This window comes from Salmo trutta, chromosome 1, assembly GCF_901001165.1.
Source record: "Salmo trutta chromosome 1, fSalTru1.1, whole genome shotgun sequence".
Classification (NCBI taxonomy): Eukaryota; Metazoa; Chordata; class Actinopteri; order Salmoniformes; family Salmonidae; genus Salmo; species Salmo trutta.
The window spans coordinates 2237364-2247363 of NC_042957.1; positions in this window are offsets into that span (position 1 = coordinate 2237364).

Here is a 10000-nt window from a genome sequence, read left to right on the forward strand (position 1 = left end):
GTCTGTAATTACAGAGGTGTAACAATGAATGATAAAATAAATGATTAAAGTTTCAGATAGCGTCCACATATTCCAAAACAACATTTATTTTTTCCAGCCTACACATTTCAACCTGCACAAATCATGTGACGTGACAAGCGTTAACCAATTTTAAAACGAACCACCTCATTAAAACGAACCACCTCACATACTGTATTTCCCTCATTAAAATGCTAATCATTTTATAAAATTTTTTTACATGCGTTTTTCTAGATTTTTTTTTTGGTTATTCTGTCTCTCACTGTTCAAATAAACCTACCATTAAAATTATAGACTGATCATTTCTTTGTCAGTAGGGCAAACGTACAAAATCAGCAGGGGATCAAATACTTTTTTTCCCTCCCTGGACCTCTGCAATAAATGGTTCTGGAGTATAATACCCAGGCACAATGGCAAAAACGAGTTCACAATGCCTATACATTGTTAAATGAATACATGGTGCATCTTAGCTAGCAAGCTAGACAAGCAGTCATCATCATGAATCAAGTCGACAATCTACTGGCAAATCCTTTTTAAAATTCTTGTCATATGATAAAGCACATACTACATTGCCATCTAGAACCTAAAATGGTTCTTCGGCTGTCCTCATAGGTTAACCCTTTTTGGTTCCAGGTAGAACCCTTTTTGGTTCCAGGTAGAACACTTTTTGGTTCCAGGTAGAACCCTTTTTGGTTCCAGGTAGAACCCTTTTTGGTTCCAGGTAGAACTCTTTATGGTTCCAGGTAGAACACTTTTTGGTTCCAGGTAGAACTCTTTTTGGTTCCAGGTAGAACTCTTTATGGTTCCAGGTAGAACCCTTTTTGGTTCCAGGTAGAACCCTTTTTGGTTCCAGGTAGAACCCTTTTTGGTTCCAGGTAGAACTCTTTATGGTTCCAGGTAGAACCCTTTTTGGTTCCAGGTAGAACCCTTTTTGGTTCCAGGTAGAACTCTTTATGGTTCCAGGTAGAACTCTTTTTGGTTCCAGGTAGAACCCTTTTTGGTTCCAGGTAGAACTCTTTATGGTTCCAGGTAGAACTCTTTGAGTTCCAGGTAGAACTCTTTTTGGTTCCAGGTAGAACCCTTTTTGGTTCCAGGTAGAACCCTTTTTGGTTCCAGGTAGAACTCTTTTGAGTTCCAGGTAGAACCCTTTTTGGTTCCAGGTAGAACTCTTTTGAGTTCCAGGTAGAACTCTTGTCATATGAAGCGAAATTATAGATAAAACGTAGCGTTGCTCATTGGCCATTAACATTACGCAAATTCAACAATGAGTGGTTTGGATGTAATCTGTGGCTAACTGCAAGCGTTGCAAAGCAGTCACTAGCCTGCTTTTCAGTGTTGTGGGTGTGTGGTCCCAAATCTGGGTTTAAGGGTCTCTTTTTTCCAACCTTAAAAGGATAAACATTCACATTCACATTCAACACCATGGGCCAGAAAAAGGTTGAATACATTGGTCATGCTGTCAATCCAGCATGACTTCTGCCGCATTCAAAACAACTGGAAACTGGAAAATCTCAGACTTCAGTGAGTTCAAGACAACCGAGAACTCTGGGGGGGGAATGAGCCCTGACTGGGGAAACTGACCGGTTTGAACGGTCATCCAAGTCGGGGACTCTAGAGCTCCGACCTGAAGATCACTGACGTTATGAGTCAACTTTGGTTTGTTTCCCCCGAGTTCCCAGTTGCCTTGAAAGCAGCATAAATCCAGAGAATTCCAGACTTTGATGACAGAATTTGCCCACAAGAAGGACCGCCGCGCCACATTCCTGCTTAAAGAGAGCAAAGCACAAGAAGCTGAGTTCAGATATGTCTTGTATGTTGCTGCATAATGATGTACTATGCCAGGGAGATATGTATACTGTAGCTAAGAAAGTGTATGTTTTGTAGTAAGCTGTTAGTAGCCCATGTGCCTCACCCTAATAATTTGGTCCCTTCCCCCTTCATAACTTACCCTACTGTTCTGACTTGGTGGTGCACATGTAGCCTATAACCTGTTTTAGAGAAATGTCATCATTGAATATTGTAAGAGCTTCCATTGTCAGCGTATATATGCCCCCTTTATGTATCCTACGGTTCTGACTTGGTGTACAGGGACAATACTGTAAGAACAGCCCATGTTCTGTGCTAGATCTACAGACAGCTATATTGGTCCTCTAATACAGGACTAGTAAAGGCCCAGTGCACTACTTTAGTGATTTAATAAATTATTTTAATTACATTTTTTTTAGCAGCACCCACATCTCCCCCACTACCCGCGGCTATGCACTTTTGGATGTTGCAATTAGTTATCTATCCCAGGAATTAAGGCATCATGTCGAGATCTACCCATTCGCGCAACACGCTCAAAATAATGACAACCTTGAACGGACCCAAATTTGTTGACACTGACATCATGTGACTGTGCGCAAAGAACAGGCTGTTGTAGAGAGGGGACCAAAGCGCAGCGTGTTGATTGCTCATGATGAATATTTATTATAACTCAAAACACTACAGGAAAAATAACAAAGAGGGAAACCGAAAGTGCACAGTTCTGTCAGGTACATAAACTAAACAGAAGACAACTACCCACAAACACAGGTGGGAAAAAAACCCTACTTAAGTATGATCTCTAATTAGAGACAACGAGGACCAGCTGCCTCTAATTGGAGATCATCCCCCCCACAAAAAAACAACATAGAAATAGAAAAACTAGAACCTAAACATAGATATACAAAACATAGAAAAACACAAAACACCCCCTGTCACGCCCTGACCTACTCTACCATAGAAAATAACATCTTAATATGGTCAGGACGTGACAGAAAGAATCAAAGTGTTGCAGACAAGACAAAAACTTCAACACAGGAGTAAGTTTTCCATGCAATTTGTTTAGCTTTTTTTGTATACATGAATTCTGCTGGATGATTTAGCAAAGGTAGTTACCTAGCTAGCTAACATTTGCGGCTAACTGGCCTAGTGTTGGCTAGCTACTTAACTGTAGCTAGCTAACATTAGCTTATTTTGTTAGGCCTACCAACTAGGCTAGCTAGTTACCACCTACAGAATAGACTTTCCATGCAATCTGCTGAGTTATTTTGGATTAGCTAGCTAGCTAGTTTTCTAACTTTGACTAGCTAGCAACCTAAAGCTGGCAAATAGCTATGCTATAGTCGCTACTAGCTAGCTAATGTTAATTGGGCTCGATGGTCTTGGCTATAATGGGTATTTCGTGAGACAGACTAGCCAGCTACTTGTATCAACACACTATGAGTAATGTTAGTTCATTTGCAATGCAGCTAAACACTAACTAATTTAGTGTTAGCAAGCGATATTATTGTTAGCTGGATAATACAACTACCTAGGTAGCTAAGAAAGAAACCAATGAAGACAGCGTTGTCCATTTCCATTGTTACTTGTAATGCTAAAAAAAAGAAGAAAAAAAATGTGTTTTTCTAAATTAGCCATCTAGACTACTAATTACCACTTGTAATCTGTAAGAAATGGAAGGTATTTGTTTACATGTAGCAATAAAGTTGACTAAAGGAGAAGCTCACCTTTTGTTTGTAGGTATTTTCACTTGGCAATAAGTAGTAAGTAATTATATAGAAATTTCTAATAGGTAACTATAAAGTAACGCTTAATTTTAACTAGCTAAATCATGTGTAACACCTAGTAATTATATTGTACTTGTGCAGATTTGACATGTAATCCGGCATGGTTATCTTCCCACTTCACGACAGGCAAACACAGGTACGGTAGACCCCAGTTTGACCTACAGCTGATCTGTTTTTTTTTGTAAACTCAACCAAGTTAATGCAAATGGTACAAGTTCTATCAACAACATTCAGCGGCCATTTTGAAGAGTGCGCATTCATGGGTAATTAACATCATCAGAGACGATGTAATCTCGGGACACCCAGCGAATCTGTCCACAAGAGATTACAACATTGTGATAGTTATTACTGAATGCGATGCAGCGGAGAAGAAACTAAAAAACACTCGATTGGTGAATTGAGTGAAAATTTTGTGGAAACTTGTAACAAGCGTTCGTTGTTATACTTCTGTAATTACAGACTGCAATTACCACCAGTTACATGTTATTATTATAGTGTAACTGAGTTATTACAATTAACAACAATGCTTGTTAGCGTTATTACAAATAATTACTCTGTAAAAAGGACACAACCATTCATTATGCTGAATCAAATGTGTTAGTGCTGAGATGGAACAAATACCTGCATGTTAAACAAATAATAACAGCTTTTAAAGCTTGATGAAGCCTTGATAAACTTTTTTAGATAGGCCTAATCTTATTTTTATTTTATTAAATTAATTATAAGCAAATTGATCATGTCCTTAGATCTGCCACTTTTATAATGAACAAAAATATAAAAACGCAACATGCAATAATTTCAACGATTTTACAGAGTTAGTTCATATAAGGTAATCAATCAATTGAAATACATTTATTAGGCCGTAATCTATGGCTTTCACCTGACTGGGCAAGGGGCGCAGCCATGGGTGGACCTGATAGGCCCACCCACTGGGGAGCCAGGCCCAGCCAATCAGAATTCATTTTCCCCCACAAAAGAGCATTATTACAGACAGAAATACCCCTCACTTTCATCAGCTGTCCTGGTGGCTGGTCTCAAGATGATCCCGCAGGTGAAGAAGCCTGATGTGGAGGTCCTGGACTGGCGTGGTTACACATGGTTGTGAGGCCTGTTGGACATACTGACAAATTCTCTAAAATGACATTGGAGGCGGCTTATGGTAGAGAAATTAACATTAAATTCTCTGGCAACAACTCTGTTGGACATTCCTGTAGTCAGCATGCCAATTGCACGCTCCCTCAAAACTTGAGACATCTCTAGCATTGTGTTGTGTGACAAAACTGCACATTTGAGAGTGGCTTTTTATTGTCTCCAGCACAAGGTGCACCTATGTAATGACCATGCTGTTTAATCAGCTTCTTGATATACCACACCTTTCAGGTGGAGGGATTTTCTTGGTAAAGGAGAAATGCTCACTAACAGGGATGTAAACAAATGTGTGAACAACATTTGCGAGAAATGAGCTCTTTTGTGCGTATGTACACTTTTTGGGGATTTTTTTATTTCAGCTCATGAAACATGGGACCAACACTTTACATGTTGCGTTTTATATATATTTTTGTTGTGTATATTTTTCCACCCTCAAACATTTGCTTAAACTATAAATGATTAGGGAAGAGTCTATACATTTTAAAGTGGAGTCTGTTGTTGGAGTTACCTACCCAGCCCTCCTCGGTCTTCCCTACTAACCAAGCCTGCATCCCAAATAACACCCTATTCCCTATGTAGTGGAAAGGAAATAGTGCTATTTGGGACAGACACATCCCTGTCTCCCTGTAGGCTGAGGTGCTGACTGGTTGCACCCTCGACAACTACTATGATTACAAAAAATGCATGAAAATGAAATGAAATGTATGCATTCACTACTGTAAGTCGCTCTGGATAAGAGCGTCTGCTAAATGACTAAAATGTAAAATGTAAAAAAATGATTATTATTATTTGACTCTGCTGGTCATCTATGAACATTTGAACATCTTGGCCATGTGCTGTTATAATCTCCACCCGGCACAGCCAGAAGAGGACTGGCCACCCCTCATAGCCTGGTTCCTCTCTAGGTTTCTTCCTAGGTTCTGGCCTTTCTAGGGAGTTTTTCCTAGCCACCGTGCTTCTACACCTGCATTGCTTGCTGTTTGGGGTTTTAGGCTGGGTTTCTGTACAGCACTTTGCGACATCAGCTGATGTAAGAAGGGCTTTATAAATACATTTGATTTGATTAGGTTTAACTTGGACCGATTGTCTCTCTGTACACCCCGTTCTTTCCCAAAGGGAGCAAAGAGCTGAGGGAGACTTTCATTAATACCCGAGCTTATATAAAACGATCACAACGCTCTAAACTAATGAGGAGTTGTGTCCCCAATCAGGGCTCTCTGCTTCTCTCCAACCGGGCTATATAACCACAGCGTACGCACGCACGCACGCACGCACGTTGTGGTTTAGTCTGCCCTCTGATGGTCTAATGTGTAATAACATCAGAAAAATACTCAAACTGAGAAGGCAAACTCATCTTCCAGGCAGAAATTGATTTGTTTTATTGACACGCTATACAGACGGAACAGTCGGGTAACTACTGAGACGGACGAAATGGGAATCCTTTACAGAACTCGATATGGTTCCGTACACATTCCTTCTTCCCAGTGAAGGACTGTTGATTGAAGGACTGTTGATTGAAGGACTGTTGATTGAAGGACTGTTGATTGAAGGACTGTTGATTGAAGGACTGTTTATTGAAGGACTGTTGATTGAAGGACTGTTTATTGAAGGACTGTTGATTGAAGGACTGTTGATTGAAGGACTGTTTATTGAAGGACTGTTGATTGAAGGACTGTTTATTGAAGGACTGTTGATTGAAAGACTGTTGATTGAAGGACTGGTGATTGAAGGACTGTTGATTGAAGGACTGTTGATTGAAACTCTGTTGATTGAAGGACTGTTGATTGAAGGACTGTTGATTGAAAAACTGTTGATTGAAGCACTGTTTATTGAAGGACTGTTGATTGAAAGACTGTTGATTGAAGGACTGTTTATTGAAGGACTGTTGATTGAAGGACTGTTGATTGAAGGACTGTTGATTGAAGGACTGTTGATTTGTGGTCAGTCTTAGTCAAATATACACTTTGTAATTTATACATAATATAATATCTATGTATTGATAAGAATGTATAGGTTCTTCCTCCTGTGAGGGACATAGGGTGTTAATGGGGTATAGACTGCCTCCTGTGAGGGACATAGGGTGTTAATGGGGTGTAGACTGCCTCCTGTGAGGGACATAGGGTGTTAATGGGGTGTAGACTGCCTCCTGTGAGGGACATAGGGTGTTAATTAGAATGTAGACTGCCTCCTGTGTAGGACATAGGGTGTTAATGGGGTGTAGACTGTCTCCTGTGTAGGACATAGGGTGTTAATTAGAATGTAGACTGTCTCCTGTGAGGGACATAGGGTGTTAATGGGATATAGACTGTCTCCTGTGAGGGACATAGGATGTTAATGGTATGTAGACTGCCTCCTGTGTGGGACATAGGGTGTTAATTAGAATGTAGACTGTCTCCTGTGAGGGACATAGGGTGTTAATGTGGTGTAGACGGTCTCCTGTGAGGGACATAGGGTGTTAATGGGGTATAGACTGCCTCCTGTGAGGGACATAGGGTGTTAATGGGGTGTAGACTGCCTCCTGTGTAGGACAGAGGGTGTTAATTAGAATGTAGACTGCCTCCTGTGTGGGACATAGGGTGTTAATTAGAATGTAGACTGTCTCCTGTGAAGGACATAGGGTGTTAATTAGAATGTAGACTGTCTCCTGTGAGGGACATAGGGTGTTAATGGGGTGTAGACTGCCTCCTGTGAGGGACATAGGGTGTTAATTAGAATGGAGACTGTCTCCTGTGAGGGACATAGGGTGTTAATTAGAATGTAGACTGTCTCCTGTGACGGACATAGGGTGTTAATGGTATGTAGACTGTCTCCTGTGTAGGACATAGGGTGTTAATGTGGTGTAGACTGCCTCCTGTGAGGGACATAGGGTGTTAATGTGGTGTAGACTGTCTCCAGTGAGGGACATAGGGTGTTAATGGGGTGTAGACTGCCTCCTGTGAGGGACATAGGGTGTTAATTAGAATGTAGACTGTCTCCTGTGAGGGACATAGGGTGTTAATGGGGTGTAGACTGTCTCCTGTGAGGGACATAGGGTGTTAATTAGAATGTAGACTGTCTCCTGTGAGGTACATAGGGTATTAATGGGCTGTAGACTGCCTCCTGTGTGGGACATAGGGTGTTATTAGAATGTAGACTGTATCCTGTGAGGGACATAGGGTGTTAATTAGAATGTAGACTGTCTCCTGTGAGGGACATAGGGTGTTAATTAGAATGTAGACTGTCTCCTGTGAGGGACATAGGGTGTTAATGGTATGTAGACTGCCTCCTGTGTGGGACATAGGGTGTTAATTAGAATGTAGACTGTCTCCTGTGAGGGACATAGGGTGTTAATGGGGTGTAGACTGTCTTCTGTGAGGGACATAGGGTGTTAATTAGAATGTAGACTGCCTCCTGTGTGGGACATAGGTGTTTATTTCGAGTGTTTCGGGGTTTGTTGGGCTATGTTCTTATGTAAGAGGGGTGTTTGTTTTATGTGTTACGGGGTTTGTGGTTAATGTTCTATGTTACTATATTTCTATGTTCGTTCTAGTCTTTCTATTTCTATGTTTAGTTAATGGGGTTGACCTTCAATTGGAAGCAGCTGCTCCTCGTTGCTTCTAATTGAATGTCCTATTTAAGAGGGGGTGTGTTTTCTATGGGATTTGTGGGTAGTTGTTCCTTGTTTTGTGTTTGTTGCACCTGACAGGACTGTTTCGTTTTGTTCTTTTGTTTTGTTCATGTATTTATTTGTTTCTCCTTCTTCAAAATAGAAAGAAAATGAATATAAACATTCCCGCTGCATTTTGGTCCGATCCTTACGACAACCGGGACAGATGACTACAACATATTGCCCAGGACAAGACAGATGACTACAACATATTGCCCAGGACAAGACAGATGACTACAACATATTGCCCAGGACAAGACAGATGACTACAACATATTGCCCAGGACAAGACAGATGACTACAACATATTGCCCAGGACAAGACAGATGACTACAACATATTGCCCAGGACAAGACAGATGACTACAACATATTGCCCAGGACAAGACAGCATGATGATCATGGACTACGTGGCCTTAGACGTCCCGGGCTCTTCCCATGTCTATGGTTCTGCAACAGCTCAGAGGGTTCCACCAGAACCATGAGTGCTAAGCTTGGAGAACCAAGCGTTGGAGAGCAGTAGCTTATGGGAATGCATATCTGTTACGTTTGGATTTAGTTCACCGCGGTAGACTGTTCACTGTGGTAGACTGTTCACTGTGGTAGACTGTTCACTGTGGTAGACTGTTCACTGTGGTAGACTGTTCACTGTGGTAGACTGTGGTAGACTGTTCACTGTGGTAGACTGTTTACTGTGGTAGACTGTTCACTGTGGTAGACTGTTCACCGCGGTAGACTGTGGTAGACTGTTTACTGTGGTAGACTGTGGTAGACTGTTCACCGCGGTAGACTGTGGTAGACTGTTTACTGTGGTAGACTGTGGTAGACTGTGGTAGACTGTTCACTGTGGTAGACTGTTCACTGTGGTAGACTGTTCACCGTGGCAGACTGTTCACTGTGGTAGACTGTGGTAGACTGATCACTGTGGTAGACTGTTCACTGTGGTAGACTGTTCACCGTGGCAGACTGTTCACTGTGGTAGACTGTGGTAGACTGTTCACTGTGGTAGACTATTCACTGTGGTAGACTGTGGTAGACTACCACAGTGACCAGTCTACCACAGTGAACAGTCTACCACAGTGAACAGACTGGTCACTGTGGTAGACTGTTCACTGTGGTAGACTGGTAGACTGTTCACTGTGGTAGACAGTGGTAGACTGTTCACTGTGGTAGACTGTTCACTGTGGTAGACTGATCACTGTGGTAGACTGTTCACTGTGGTAGACTGATCACTGTGGTAGACTGTTCACTGTGGTAGACTGATCACTGTGGTAGACAGTGGTAGACTGTTCACTGTGGTAGACTTCACTGTGGTAGACTGGTCACTGTGGTAGACTGTGGTAGACTGTTCACTGTGGTAGACTGTGGTAGACTGTTCACTGTGGTAGACTGTGGTAGACTGTTCACTGTGGTAGACTGTTCACCGCGGTAGACTGTGGTAGACTGTGGTAGACTGTTTACTGCGGTAGACTGTTTACTGCGGTAGACTGTTCACTGTGGTAGACTGTGGTAGACTGTTTACTGCGGTAGACTGTTTACTGCGGTAGACTGTGGTAGACTGTTCACCGCGGTAGACTGTTTACTGCGGTAGACTGTGG